At 39.4% G+C, this 15,051-nt stretch overlaps 1 long non-coding RNA gene across 2 annotated transcripts in view; it reads right to left on the bottom strand.

The window, feature by feature from the left end:
• Positions 1 to 15,051, bottom strand: part of LOC136172472 (uncharacterized) — an 83,298-nt gene that overhangs the window by 48,281 nt on the left and 19,966 nt on the right. For both annotated transcript variants that reach the window (XR_010664027.1, XR_010664028.1), the window contains exon 2: positions 11,743 to 11,872. This is a non-coding gene — a long non-coding RNA (uncharacterized lncRNA). The remainder of the gene's footprint in view (positions 1 to 11,742; positions 11,873 to 15,051) is intronic.

The raw sequence follows: 15,051 nt of genomic DNA, 5'->3' as shown, positions 1-15,051 counted from the left end.
AAGCAGCAGCTATTATTGCTTTCTCAGTATATGGCCAAAGTGCACCAAAAGCAAAATGAGTCAGCAAGTATAATCAACATGCAACTGAATATGACTAAAATTCATTCTGTATTTTAGTTAAGACTTTCTTGAAGCCAACTCCTCTTTCCATTTCTGATCCTCTGCAGTCTGGGAAATTGACTGCTACTTTTCTGTCTCTATGCACCTCAGAAGTGTACTGCTAGAAATGATGCAAGAATGCTGAATTCTCCCCATTTGCTAGGCAGTACAAAACTTATCCCTCAATTTCACTCTCTTATTAATATATATCTAAAAAAAAATAATACACGTCTAATCAGGGAATGACAACTGCAATGAAAAAAGAAATGCTCGGTGCAAAGGATATAAATATTTGGTGACCAGACTGAATGTTGGGGCAAAGGAGAATCAACACTTTAGACCTACTGAACCTGGGTATGTTTATCCTGCAAGCCTTGCCAGTAGCCTATCAGAAACCTACTATTAAAAACAAACAAACAAACTTGCTGTTTCTTTTGCTACCAAACTAACAAGTATATACTAATATATTCTCTCCTGAGACTTTAAAATGATGAACTTAAAGAGTACCCAAGACAAAACAGGACAGATAGGATGCTGCAAAGGTTTGGAGGAGAGTGCAGCTGTTGGTTTGCAGCAAGCAAAACAGAGACCTGCCCAGATGGTCTGGGCCATTGCCGTGTGCTCAGCCTCAGGCCTGTGTCCGCTGGTGCAGGTGGGGGCTGAGTGCTGAAACTCAGGCTTCAGAGGCCACACCTGGGGCAAGGACTCAGGTTGGCGGAATGGAGACAGCCTGCAGCGACTGGAGCGAGGTATAGGCCACAACCAGGGGTGTATGTGGAAGTCTAGGCCCGGCACAGACATCCGGTTCAGGAAGAGGGAGTGGAAGGATGTGTGCTCATCGCCTGCGAGAGCACCAAAATTGCAACTAGCTGTTGAGCAGCCATGGACAGGAGGCCGCTGGAACCCACCAAAAAAAAAGATATCCCACATCCAGAGACAACAAAGAAGATGCAGCGAGATGGTAGTAGGGACGCAATTACTATGTAATTTGATAAAATCAAATCCCATACCTGCTGGGTGGGTGACCCACAGACTGGAGAACAGTAATACCCGAAGAAGTTCTCACACTGTTGTGAAGGTTCTGAACCCCATGTCAGGATTCTCAGCCTGGGGATCCAACAAAGGGACTGGGAATCCCCAGGGAAGCTGGCCTTGAGGGCCAGTGGGATTTGATTATAGGTCTTCCATGGGATTTGATTATAGGTCTTCAGAGGACTGGGGGAAACAGAGACTCCAGTCATAGGAGGCACAAACAAAATTTTGTGTGCACCAAGACTCAGAGGAGAGGAGCAGTGACCCCAAGGAGACTGAATCAAATCTACCTGCTAGTGTTGGAGGGCCTCCTGTGGAGGTGTGGGTCGGCAGGGGCTCACCACAGGGACAGGGGCATTGGAAGGCCCCCTTGGTGTAAACCCTCTTGGAGTTCGCCATTAACCCTACCATAGAGTCTGTAGTGACAGACTTTATTTTCTTGGGCTCCAAAATCACTGCCATGAAATTAAAAGATGTTTGCTCCTTGGAAGAAAAGGTATGACCAACCTAGATAGCATGTTAAAAAGCAGAGACATTACTTTGCTGACAAAGGTCCATCTAGTGAGAGCTATTGTTTTTCCAGTAGTCATGTACGGACATGAGAGTTGGGCCATAGAGAAGGCTGAGGGCTGAAGAATTGATGCTTCTGAACCGTGGTGTTGGAGAAGACTCTTGAGAGTCCCTTGGACTACAAGGAGATCCAACCAGCCCATCCTAAAGGAAATCAGTTCTGAATATTCATTGGAAGGATTGATGCTGAAGCTGAAACTCCAATACTTTGGCCACCTGATATAAAGAGCTGACCCATTAGAAAAAACCCTGATGCTGGGAAAGATTAAAAGCGGGAGGAGAAGGAGACGACAGAGGACGAGATGGTTGGACGGCATCACTGACTCAATGGACATGGGTTTAAATAAGCTCCGGGAAATGGTGATGGACATGGAAGCCTGGCGTGCTGCCGTCCATAGGGTCACAAAGCGTCAGACACAACTGAGGGACTGAACAACAAGAGCCCAAAGACCTCAGGGATGGGTCACCTCAGGCCAAGCAACTACCAGGGAGGGAGTGCAACCCCACCCGTCAGCAGGTAATTGGATTGAAGCTTTACTGAGCAAGGCCCTGCCCACCAGAGCAAGACCCAGTCTTTCCCATGGCCAGTCCCTCCCATCAAGAAGCTTGCAATCTACAGTCAGTGTGATCCCTGTCAAATCACCAATGGCATTTTTCACAGAACTAGAATGAAAAATTTCACAATTCATATGGAAACACAAAAGACCCTGAATAGTGAAAGCAGTCTTGAGAAAGAAGAATGGAGCTGGAGGAATCCACCTTCCTAACTTCAGGCTATACTACTAAACTACAGTCATCAAGATAGTATGGAACTGACAGCAAAACAGAAATATGGATCAAGGGAACAAGATAGAGAGCCCAGAAATAAACCCACACACCCGTGGGCACCTTATTGTCAACACAGGAGAGAAGAATATACAATGGGGCAAAGACAGCCTCTGCATTAAGTGCCGCTGGGAAAACTGGACAGTTGCATGGAAAAGAATGAAATTAGAACACTTCCAAACACCATACACAAAGATAAACTCAAAAATGGATTAAAGACCTAAATATAAGACCAGAAACTAAAACTCTTAGAGGAAAATACAGGCAGAACACTCAATGACATAAATCACAGCAAGATCCTCTATGACCCACCTCCTAGAATAATGGAAATAAAAACAAAAGTAAACAAGAGGGACCTCATTAAATTTAAGTCTTTGGCACAGCAAAGGAAACTTTATAGTTTCCTTATTTATACAAGGGGAAAAGACAACCCTCAGAATGGGAGAAAATAATAGCAAATGGAAAAACTGACAAACGATTAATTTAAAAAATATACAAACAGCTCATACAAGTTAATACCAGAAAAATAACCCAATTAAAAAGTGGGGAAAAGACCTAAACAGATGTTTCTCCAAAGAAGACAGACAGATGGCTAATGAACACATGAAAAGATGCTCAACATCACTCATTATTAGGGAAATACAAATCAAAACTACAACGAGACATCACCTCACACCGGTCAGAGTGGCCATCATCAGAGTCTACAAACAATAAATGCTGGAGAGGGTGTGAAGAAAAGGGAATCCTCTTGCACTGTTGGTGGGAATGTAAATTGATACAGCTACTGTGGAAGACATACCGGTATGGAGATTCCTTAAAAAACTAGGAATAAAACCACCAATGACCCAACAACCCCACTATTAGGCATGTAGTCTGAGGAAGCCAAAATTTAAAAAGACACATGTACCTCAGTGTTCATTGAAGCACTATTTACAATAAGCTAGAACATGGAGGCAACCTAGACATTCATCGACAGATGAATGGATAAAGAAGCTGTGGTACATATACACAATGGAATATTACTCAGTCTTAAAAAGGAATGCATTTGAGTCACATTTAATGATGTGGATGAACCTATTAGCCTATTACACGAATGAAGTAAGTCAGAAAGAGAAAGATAAATATCATATACTAGCATATATATATATATATATGGAATCTAGAAAGATGGCACTGATGAATTTATTTACAGGGAAGCAGTGGGAAAACAGACATAGAGAACAGACTTATCAAGTGGCGGGGAGGAAGGAGAGGGTGAAATGTATGGAGAGAGACAGATGGAAACTTACATTACCACGTGTAAAATAGATACCCATTGGGAATTTGCTGTATGGCTCAGGGAACTCAAACGGGGGCTCTGTTAACAACCTAGAGGGGTGGGATGGGGAAGGAGATGGGAGGGAGGTTCAGGAGGGGACATATGTATACCTATGGCAGATTCATGTTGATATTTGGCAGAAAACAGAATTCTGTAAAGCAATTATCCTTCAATTAAAAAATAAATAATTAAAAAAAACTTACACAAGTCTCTTAGCCTCACCCATCAGAAGGCAGACAGAAGCAAGAAAAGGCACAGACTCATAGCAGCTAAAACAAAAACCATATTACAGAAAATTAATCATCATGAAAAAGCAGAAAGTTATATTCCAGATGAAGGGACAAGAGAAAAGCCCAGAGGAAAAATATAAATGAAGTGGAGATAGGCTCACCACAGAAGTGAAGTGCCTTTTTTAATAAGCATGGAAGGAAGGAATGGAGGTCTCCTTAAAAGACTCTTGTCCTGCACACTCTCGGGAGACTTGGCGCCACCTCTGCAAGTTCGGGGAGAGCATCAGCAGGCTGCCTACATGCGGCAGCGGGGCTGAAACCTGAGGCGTGCAGATTTATGCCTTCACTGTCGGCTTTGGAAACTCAGTGCCTATGAGATATCTGAGTGGAAGATAGAATAATGGAAATCACACATTCAGAACAGCAGACAGAAAACCAAATTTAAAAAAAAAAGCAATATAAAAGACCTATAGAATAATATAAAGCTTGCCAATCTATGCATATTGGGGGTTGCACTAGGAGAAGAAAGAGAAAAAGGAGTCAAAAACAAACTGAAAAAAACTGTGGCTGAAAACTTCCCAAACCTAAAGAAGGAAAGAGACACTCGGGTACAGGAAGCACAGAAAGTCCCAAAAAAGATGAATCCAAAGAGACCTACACCAAGACATATTATCATCAAAATATTCTACCCAGCAAGACTATCAGTTAGAATAGAAGTGATAAAGAATTTTTCAGATCTGCAAAAACTAAAAGAATACAGCAATACTAAACCTTTCCTAAAAGAAATATTGAAAGATCTTTTATAAATACAAGAAAAGCAGTAATCTATTGGGAAGAAGAAAATTACAATTGAAACGTAAATTACTTAAATAGACCAGTCTTCAGATTAAAAAAACAAACAAAAAATTTTTGTGAAAGTGATAACTACAATGAATGGCAAAAGGATAAACACGAAGATATAAAAGAGGACATGAAAATCATAAACTGTGGGGAAAGAGAGTAAGAAAATGCAATTCGTTTTAGAAGGTGTGTTTTTAGAAGGCCTATTTTACTAAGTCTAAAGAAAGTAAATATAGGAAAGGGTTAACATACTTGAAAACAGGGTAACCACACATCAAAAACATACAACAGAGTCAGAAAAGCCAAAATAAGAGATTATAAGCATAATGCAAAAGAAAATCATCAAATCACAGAAGGAAAAAGAAAAAGGAACAAGGAAGAAATACGAAATCGACTGGAAAATAAAGTCTAAAATGACAGTAAATACATATCTCTCATAATTACCTTCTGTGCCAATGAATTAAAGGCTCCAATCAAAAGAGTGGCTGATTGGATTAAAAAAACAAGATCCTACAATATGCTGCCTACAAGAGACTCACTTTAGGACAAAGAACACACACCTATTAAAAGTGATGGGATGGAAAAATATATTTCATGCAAATGGAAATTACAAGAAAGCAGGGGTCATAATATTCATATCAGACAAAACAGACTTTAAAACAAAGTCCATAAAGAAAGATAAATCAGGACACTATATAATGATAAAAGGATCAATAAGAGGAAGTTATACTTGTCAACAAACATCCACCCAATATAGAAACACCCAAATACATAAAAACTAACATATACAAAGGGAGAAATGATGAGAATACAATAATAGGAAGACATTTTTCAGACTTACATCAATGGACAGATCTTCTGAACAGAAAATCAATAAGGCAACAGAGATCCTAAATGGTACCATAGCACAGTTAGATAATATTTTTAAGGCATTACATCCAAAAATCCCAGGAAACACATCCATTTCAAGTGCACATGGAACAATGTCTGGAACTGACCACATACTAGGGCACAAAACGAGCCTCAACAAATTTTAGGGTACAAAAATTATTTCAAGCATCTTTTCTGACCACAATGGCATGAAACTAGAAATCACAGAAAAAGGAACAAGACAAAAATGATTACATGGAGACTAAATAACATGCTACTAAAAAAATCAATGGTCAGGACTTCCCCGGTGATCCAGTGGCTAACTCTCTGTGCTCCCAATGAAGGGGGCCCAAATTCAATCCCTGGTCAGTGAAATAGATCCCACATGCCAAAACTAAAGATAGCATGTGCTGCAACTAAAACCTGGCACAGGCAAATAAATACTTAAAAACAAACAAACAAAAACAGAAAAGATCAATGAAGTTAAAGGCTGGTTCTTTGAAAAGATAAACAAAATTGACAAATCTTTAGCCAGTGGTGGTGGTGATGGTTTAGTTGCTAAGTCATGTCCAACTCTTGTGACCCCATGAACTACAGCCCGCCAGGCTCCTCTGTCCATGGAATATCCCAGGCATGAATACTGGCGTGGGTAGCCGTTCCCTTCTCCAGGGGATCTTCCCAACCCAAGGATCAAACCTGCCGGGAGCCATTATGGGAGATCCTGCCCATGACGAGGTCATGAAGAAAATACCGACAGGCAAGGCCGTCCGGGACCCCATCCATGACGAGGTCATAAGGAAAAAACCTGACAGGCAAGGCCGTCTAGGATAAGGGACCCTCCGGGTTGGCCTCGGCCTCTACCCCACCCTATATCCTCCCCCCTTTTCTGCTGTTGTTCTTATTTGCCCTGCTGCAGATTCTTGTGTTGCCTGCCGAGAGCTCTCCTGCTCCTCTTTCACTGAATAAAGACCAACTTAAAAGCTAACTAATAAATCTCCTGGACGCTGGTACCCTATGAAGAGGCCAGGGATGAAGGAAATGCTTCAATTCAAACCCTTTTGCTGGCATTCTGGCTTGTTTGATAAATGTGTGCTCTCATTGCACAAAATGCTCATGATTGTTCTAAACATCCTAAGCACAGTACGCTAACAAAAGAAACTATTAAGCATAGGTCCCTCCGCGGGGTGAGAAAAGCTCCACAAATATTATAGCCACAAACGTGCCTAATAGAAAATAGTTTAGATAGAGATTAGCTGGTGACTTCTTGCAGGTAATTAACTTTTGGACTAAGAGCCTGTTTTGTGCTGTATCTGCTGTTTTTGCAATCCCTTGCATTTCTGTTCTGTAAAAAATGTACTCCTATCTAGTTCCCATGGAGATGACACCTAATAGAAAGAAAATAGATTAACCACAAAAAAGACAGGGTCGGCTACTGAAGTTGCTTAAAGTTGCACCAGGTGCAAGCCATAAATTGTCAACAGGCCTGAAAGCCAAAAGATATTATACATAGAGATTAACCATTAAAAAGGCCCTAATAGGCACAGAGCCCTTTGGGGGGTGAGGAAGCCCTATTAGAGAATACAAAAAATATTGTTTTAAAAGTGGTTATTGGATCAACGTTTGATTGATGTTAATGTGCTGAGGTTGTGCAGTGGAAACTATTGTTAATGTAGTTGGAGGTATAGTAAAATAAGAGTTTAGCCCTAGTGTAAAAACAATAAGATAATTGTTCATTTGAACCAGGAGTGCTAAACAGGGGCTGCCTCTCCAGAGCCACAGGGACTTTGTGTGTTAAACTTTTTAGATAAATTTAGCTGAGAATTTCTGCAAAAAGACTGACTTTTATGTTAACAGGATTGTATTTCTATTATGTTGTGACTTGCTATAGCATGAAACTGCCAATTTTCTGTTTTCTGCTAACCTCAAGGCCAGAAGATAATGTATAAAAAATCTATGGGAAAAGACTCTCATAAGCAAAAAATATACAGAGCACACCTGGTTTCGTGAAGGACAAGCTGATGTAATGTTAAACTAAGTCTATATGCTTATCTGCCCCTTAGAAATGTACCAACTTAGGGTATAAAGGCTACGGTGAAAAATAAAGCAACGGCCAGACTCTGCTGCATATCCTGGTCTGGTCTCTCTCTCTCTCTCTCTCTCTCTCTCTCTCCCCCTTGCAGACTTGGCCCTATCAAGGCCGGTCTTACGTGTCTTCTCTCGCCGATGCCATTCATCCTGATCCTGCTGGTTCCCCTGCAGGGGGTTCCCCTGGATCCTGCTGGGGCTGGACCCCGGCACAAACCCAAGTCTCCTGCATTGCAGGTGGATTCTTCACTGACTGAACCACCAAGGAAGCCCCTTAGCAGACTCATCAACAAAAAATGGGAATGGGCCCAAATCAACAAAATCAGAAATCAAAAAGAAGTTACAACTGACACCACAGAAGTAAAAGTGAAAATGAAAGTGTCTCAGTCGTGTCTGACTCTTTGCGACTCCATGGACTGTAGTCAGCCAGACTCCTCTGTCCATGGAATTTTCCAGGCAACACTGCAGTGGGTTACCATTCTCTTCTCCAGGGCATTTTCCTGACCCAGGGATCAAACCCAGGTCTCCTGCATTGCAGGTGGATTCTTTACCGTCAGAACTACCAGGGAAGCTCCTTACCACAGAAGTACAAAGGACCATAAAAGACTACTAGGAGCAAACATACGAAAATAATATGGGCAACCTAGAATAAATGGAAACATTCTGAGAAATGTACACTCTCCCAAGACTTAAACAGGAAGAAAGAGAAAATATAAACAGACCAATTATGAGTAATGCAACTGAATCAGTAATTTAAAAACTCCCAACAAACAAAAGTCTAGGACTAGCTGGCTTCACGGGTGAATTCTATCAAATATTTAGAAAACAGTTAATATCTATCCTGAAACTATTTCAAAATAACTGCAGAGGGAGGAAAACTTCCAAACTCATCCTATAAAGCCATCATCACCCTGATACCAAAATGGACCAAGATATCACAAATATAAAATTTACAGGCCAAAATCTCTGATGAACATAGATGCAAAAATCCTCAACAAAATATTAGCAAATAAAATCCAACAATACATTAAAAGGATAATATATTAAGATCAAGTTGGATTTATTCCAGGAATGTAGGATTTTTCAGTATCCAGAAATCAATTGATGTGATACACTACATTAAGAAATTGAAGAATATAAACCATATAATCAGCAGAACAGGTACAAATAAAGGTCTTGACAAAATTTAATATCTATTTATGATAAAAACTTTCCAGAAAGTGGGCACAGAGGGAACATACCTCAACATAGTAAAGGCCATATGACAAATCCATCATTAACATCATGCTCAATGGTGAAAAGCTGAAAGGGTTTCCTCTAAGATCAGGAACAAGACAAGGATGCCCACTCTTGCCACTTTTATTCAACTTAATATTGGAAGTCATAGCCACAGCAATCAGACAAGAAAAAGAAAAAGAATCCAAATTGGAAAGGAAGAAGCAAAACTAACACTGTTTTGCAGATGACGTGACTACTATACATAGAAAATCCTAAAGATGCCATCAGAAAACTAATAGAGCTCATCAATGAATTTGGTAAAATTTCTGAAAATTAATATATAGGAATCTGTTGCATTTCTATACACTAGCAGTGAACTACAAGAAAGAGAAATGAAGGAAACAGTCCCATTTACCACTGCACTAAAAACAACTGAATACCTAGGGATAGGTCTACTTAGGGAAGTAGAAGACTTGTAATCAGAAAACCGTAAGACACTGATGAAACAAACTGAAGAAGACACACACAGATGGAAAGATATGCCATGTTCTTGGACGAGAAGAATTAATAGTTAAAATGACCACACTACTGAACACAATCTACAGATTCAATGCAATCCCTATCCAAATACCAACTGCATTTTTCACAGAACTAGAACAAATAATTCAAAAATGAGTATAGAAACACAGAAGACCTTGAATAGCCAGAAAAATCCTGAGAAAAAACAGAGCTGGCAGAATCAGGCTCCCTGACTTCACACTATACTACAAAGCTATAGTAACCAAAACAGTATGGTCCTGGCACAAAAACAGACCCAGAGACCTATGGGACAGAATAGACAGCCTAGAAAAAGAACCCATGCACTTATGGTCAATTGATCTATGACAAAGAAGGCAAGACTATACAAAGGAGAAGAGATGGTCTCTGCAATAAGTGGTACTGGGAAAACTGGACAGCTACATGTAAAAGAATGAAACTAGACTATTTTCTAACACTGCACAGAAAAATAAACTCAAAATAGATTAAAGACCTTAGTACCAGTTCAGTTCAGTTCAGTCGCTCAGTCGTGTCTGACTCTTTGCGACCCCATGAATCGCAGCACGCCAGGCCTCCCTGTCCATCACCAACTCCTGGAATTTACTCAAACCCATGTCCATTGAGTCGGTGATGCCATCCAACCATCTCATCCTCTGTCGTCCCCTTCTCCTCCTGCCCCCAATCCGTCCCAGCAAGACTGGATAATATAAAACTCTTAGGGGAAAACAGGGCAGAACACTGTTTGACATACATCACAGCAGTATTTTTTTGGCTCTGATTCCTAAAGCAAAGGAATTATAAGCAAAAATAAACAAATGGGACCTAATAAAACTTTAAAGCTTTTGCACAGGAAAGGAAACCATTGACCCAATGAAAAGACAACCTATTGAATGGCAGAAAAACTTGTCAAATGGTATGATTTGTAAGTGGTTAATATCCCAAATATATATACAGCTTATCCAGCTCATACAACTCAGCATCAACAACAACCTCCTCCCGAAACCCAAACCACCCAATTAAGAAATCTGCAGAAGAAATGAATAGACATTTTCCCAAAATGACATGCATGTGGCCAACAGGCACAGAGAACAATGCTCAACATTGCTAATCATCAGGGAAATGAAAATCAAAATAACAGTGAGATGTCACCTCAGACCTGCCAGAATAGTTATCATCAAATAGAATACAAGGAACAAATGTTGGCAAGAATGTAGAGAAAAGGGAACTTTTGAACACCATTGTTGGGAATGTTAATTTCTATAGCCACTGTGGAAAACAGGTTTATTTAAAAACTAAAAATAGAAGCACCACATGACCCACCAATTCCATTTGTAGACATATTTTTTTTTCCATTTATTTTTATTAGTTGGAGGCTAATTACTTTACAACATTGCAGTGGGTCTTGTCTTATATTGACATGAATCAGCCATGGATTTACATGTGTTCCCCATCCCTATCCCCCTTCCCACCTCCCTCTCCATCCCATCCCTCTGGGTCTTCCCAGTGCACCAGCCCTGAGCATATATTTGAAAAAAATGAAGCCACTAATTTGAAAAGATACATGCACCCCAATGTTCATATCAGTATTACTTAAAATTGTCAAGCTACTGAGGCAAACTAAGTGTCCATCAACAGACAGGTGAAGAAAATAAGGTGTGAAATATAATGGAATACTACTCAGTCATAAAAATGACGGAAATTTTGCCATTTGCAGCGACAAATGGACTTGGAGGGTAATTTTGCAAAGTGAAATTAAGTCAGAAAAAGACAAATACTGTATGATATCACTTATGTGTATAATCTAAAATATAAAACTATAACAAAATATAACCAAAAAAAGACTCACAGATATACAGAACCAACAGTGGCTATGGAGGGGCAACATAAGGGTAGGAGATTAAGAGACACAAACTATTGTAGATAAAATAAGCTATAAGGATATACTGTACCACACAGAATATAGCCAGTATTTTGTAATAACTATAAAGGGAATGTAACCTTTAAAAATTGTGAATCACTATATGGTACACCTTAACTTACATAATATTATACAGCAGCTCTAATTCAGTTTAAAGAAACAACAAATATATACGGATCACACTTATATGAGGTACTTACTGTAGTCCAGATCAGAGACACAAAGCAGACGGATTGCTCCAGGAGCTGGGGTTAAAGGGGAGTGGGGAACTGCTGTCTACTGCACCCAGAGTTTCACTTCCGCAAGATGAAGCATTCTGGAGATGGATGTCTGGTGACAGAAGCACAACAATGTGAATGTATTTAATGCCACTGACCAGTGCACTTAAAAATGGTTAAGATGATAAATTGTGTTATGCATATTTTACACTAAAAAACCACTAAAAAAAAATCAATATCATTACTCCCACCAAATACAATCCTATTTCTGTGTTCTAACAACGAAGCTTCTCAAAAAGTTGTCTATATTTGTTCCCATCATTTTTTCACTTATTTTCTTCTCAATTCATTCCAATTTATTTTCCGTCTCCATCATTACACCATAATGGCTTTTTCCCAAAGTCTTTTAACTTGATGAGTCCAAGAGTTTTTTCTATCATCATCTTACTAGCTTCTTAGCCCCACTGGACAGCAATAAGTGCTCTCTTTGAAACATTCTCTCCCCTTGGTGCCTATATCCACCCTTCATTCTTAGTCTCACTCTCCTGGTTTATATGCTACATCATTTCCTGCTCCTTCCCAGTCATGTTTTTTGGCTCTTTCTCCTAGGTCTATTCTCTAAATATCAGCACACTTCCACTTGCTCCCTTTACACTCCTCCTGTGATCTCATACATTCCATGGCTATAAATAACTATATATGCTAAATGATTCACAAATCTTTATCTCCAGGTCAGTTTATTGAGCTCTAGACTCATATTCAGGCTTATTACTATCTCCATCTGAATGTTCAACAGACATCTAAATGTAACCAAAGCATAACTTTCCTCATCCAAACATGTCTTTCCTTCACTTTTCCCCAACCTTAGTATAATAGGGCACCAATCTTCTCTCATTTACTTAACAGAAACCTAGGCGGTATTTTCAATGGTTCATTTTTCTAAGCTTCACATTCTACCCAAAGCAAGCCTGGTTGTGTCTCTTTTCAAAATGCATGATGAATATATCTCCACTCTTCTTACCTGAGTTTCTACAATTACCAAACATGTTTCATAACATTTTATTTATGTATCTCATCTATTATGTTTCTCACCAGCTTCATGTGCTTCATGAGTGAAGGGAATTTGGTCTGTTTTGCTCCGTGTGTACCCTCCTGGCCTAGAACAGGACTTGACGCACCATAAATATTTGTTGAATGAATGGAAGAAAAGTCTAGTGGGAGTAAAAAATGTAATTATAAAACTTTCTTTAAAAGGAGTATATGTACACAATTTAGAAAAGATATTATTTCCAGACCTTAGAATTAGGTAAAGCTTAATCTTTCTCTTTGTATGAAAGAAAAATAAGTACCAGAATAAAGAACACTGGGGAAATGTTTGTCTTAATTTTCCCTTTAAAATGTATGTTGAAACAAAACACACAAGTAACTATATCAAATATTATTACTTTTCTAATGATTTTTAAGTAGAGAAATAATGATAGGGAAAATGATGGAAGGAATTAAAGGATTCAAGAGCTGATTTCTTCAGGAAGGAAGAAAGGATAAAGATCTGTGGAGATATTTAAGTGTGTGGTAGGAAGAAAGGTACAGAAAAAGGTAAAGAACTTTTTTCTACAGGAAAGAAAACAGAAGGTGGTCCCAACCTTACAGGACAGCTTTTTGGGATTTTACAAAGTCAAAGAGGCAGCAGGGACAACCTGTGGGCTGGCTTAACTTGTGACTACTGATGAATACTTAACAGGTGGAAATCCTAAGACTCATAAGCTCCATTTCTAAGAATCCACTCTACAAAGATAGTAACAGAAGTATATACAGGGGAATGCACAAGGATATTGTTGCAGCAGTGTTTAAAATGGGGGGGGGGGTGGAGAATCTAACTGTACTTTTCAAGAGAACAATTAAAGTACTGCATATTCATACTGTGAAATCCCATGCAGCCACTAAAAACACCTGAGTCAGCTTGAAATTTACTAGCCTAGAAAGAGATCTGTGATAGACTGGATCTATGAAAAAAAAGCAAGTTGCCTATAAAATTTAAAGCATGGTTCCGTTATTATACTTACCTATCTAGAGATACGTGCAGGGGAGACACGGGTGTGACTGAGAGGTCTGAGCAGAGACAGGAACACAGGAATTCCGTTTTTATTTTCTATAATTTTTATTTGATGGTTTGAGTAATTTAACATTCCTCATTTTGCTGCCCTTCCACTCTCAGAAAAATATTCTTTAAATGTTATGATTGGCTAAGGTTAAAATTAAGAGGGCTAAATAGAAACTAAGAACAAATTGAGACTTTCAAAATGGTCTGTATTTGATAATCATCCAATCACCTTTTTTAAAAGACAGGAACTCTGATTTGATTTATTTTCATTTATTTTTATTAGTTGGAGGCTAATTACTTTACAATATTGTAGTGGTTTTTGCCATACATTGACATGAATCAGCCATGGATTTACATGTGTTCCCCATCCCTATCCCCCCTCCCGCCTCCCTCCCCATCCCATCCCTCTGGGTCATCCCAGTGCACCAGCCCTGAGCACTTGTCTTATGCATCCAACCTGGGCTGGTGATCTGTTTCACCCTTGATAGTATATTTGTTTCAGTGCTATTCTCTCAGAACATCCCACCCTCCCCTTCTCCCACAGAGTCCAAAAGTCTGTTCTGTACATCTGTGTCTCTTTTTCTGTTTTGCATATTGGGTTATTGTTACCATCTTTTAAAATTTTATATATATGCATTAGTATACTGTATTGGTGTTTATTTTTCTGGCTTACTTCACTCTGTATAATGGGCTCCAGTTTTATCCATCTCATTAGAACTGATTCAAATGAATTCTTTTTAATTGCTGAGTAATACTCCATTGTGCATATATACCACAGCTTTCTTATCCATTGGTCTGCTGATGGGCATCTAGGTTGCTTCCATGTCCTGGCTATTATAAACAGTGCTGCGATGAACATTGGGGTGCACGTGTCTCTTTCAGATCTGGTTTCCTCAGTGTGTATGCCCAGGAGTGGGATTGCTGGGTCATATGGCAGTTCTATTTTCACTTTTTTAAGGAATCTCCACACTGTTCTCCATAGTGGCTGTACTAGTTTGAATTCCCATCAACAGTGTAAGAGGGTTCCCTTTTCTCCACACCCTCTCCAGCATTTATTGCTTGTAGCCTTTTGGATAGCAGCCATCCTGACTGGCGTGTAATGGTACCTCATTGTGGTTTTGATTTGCATTTCTCTGATAATGAGTGATGTTGAGCATCCTTTCATGTGTTTGTTAGCCATCTGCATGTCT

The sequence above is a fragment of the Muntiacus reevesi genome, chromosome 7 (assembly GCF_963930625.1).
Source record: "Muntiacus reevesi chromosome 7, mMunRee1.1, whole genome shotgun sequence".
In the NCBI taxonomy this organism is placed as follows: domain Eukaryota; kingdom Metazoa; phylum Chordata; class Mammalia; order Artiodactyla; family Cervidae; genus Muntiacus; species Muntiacus reevesi.
This window is presented reverse-complemented; position numbering and strand designations above follow the sequence as displayed.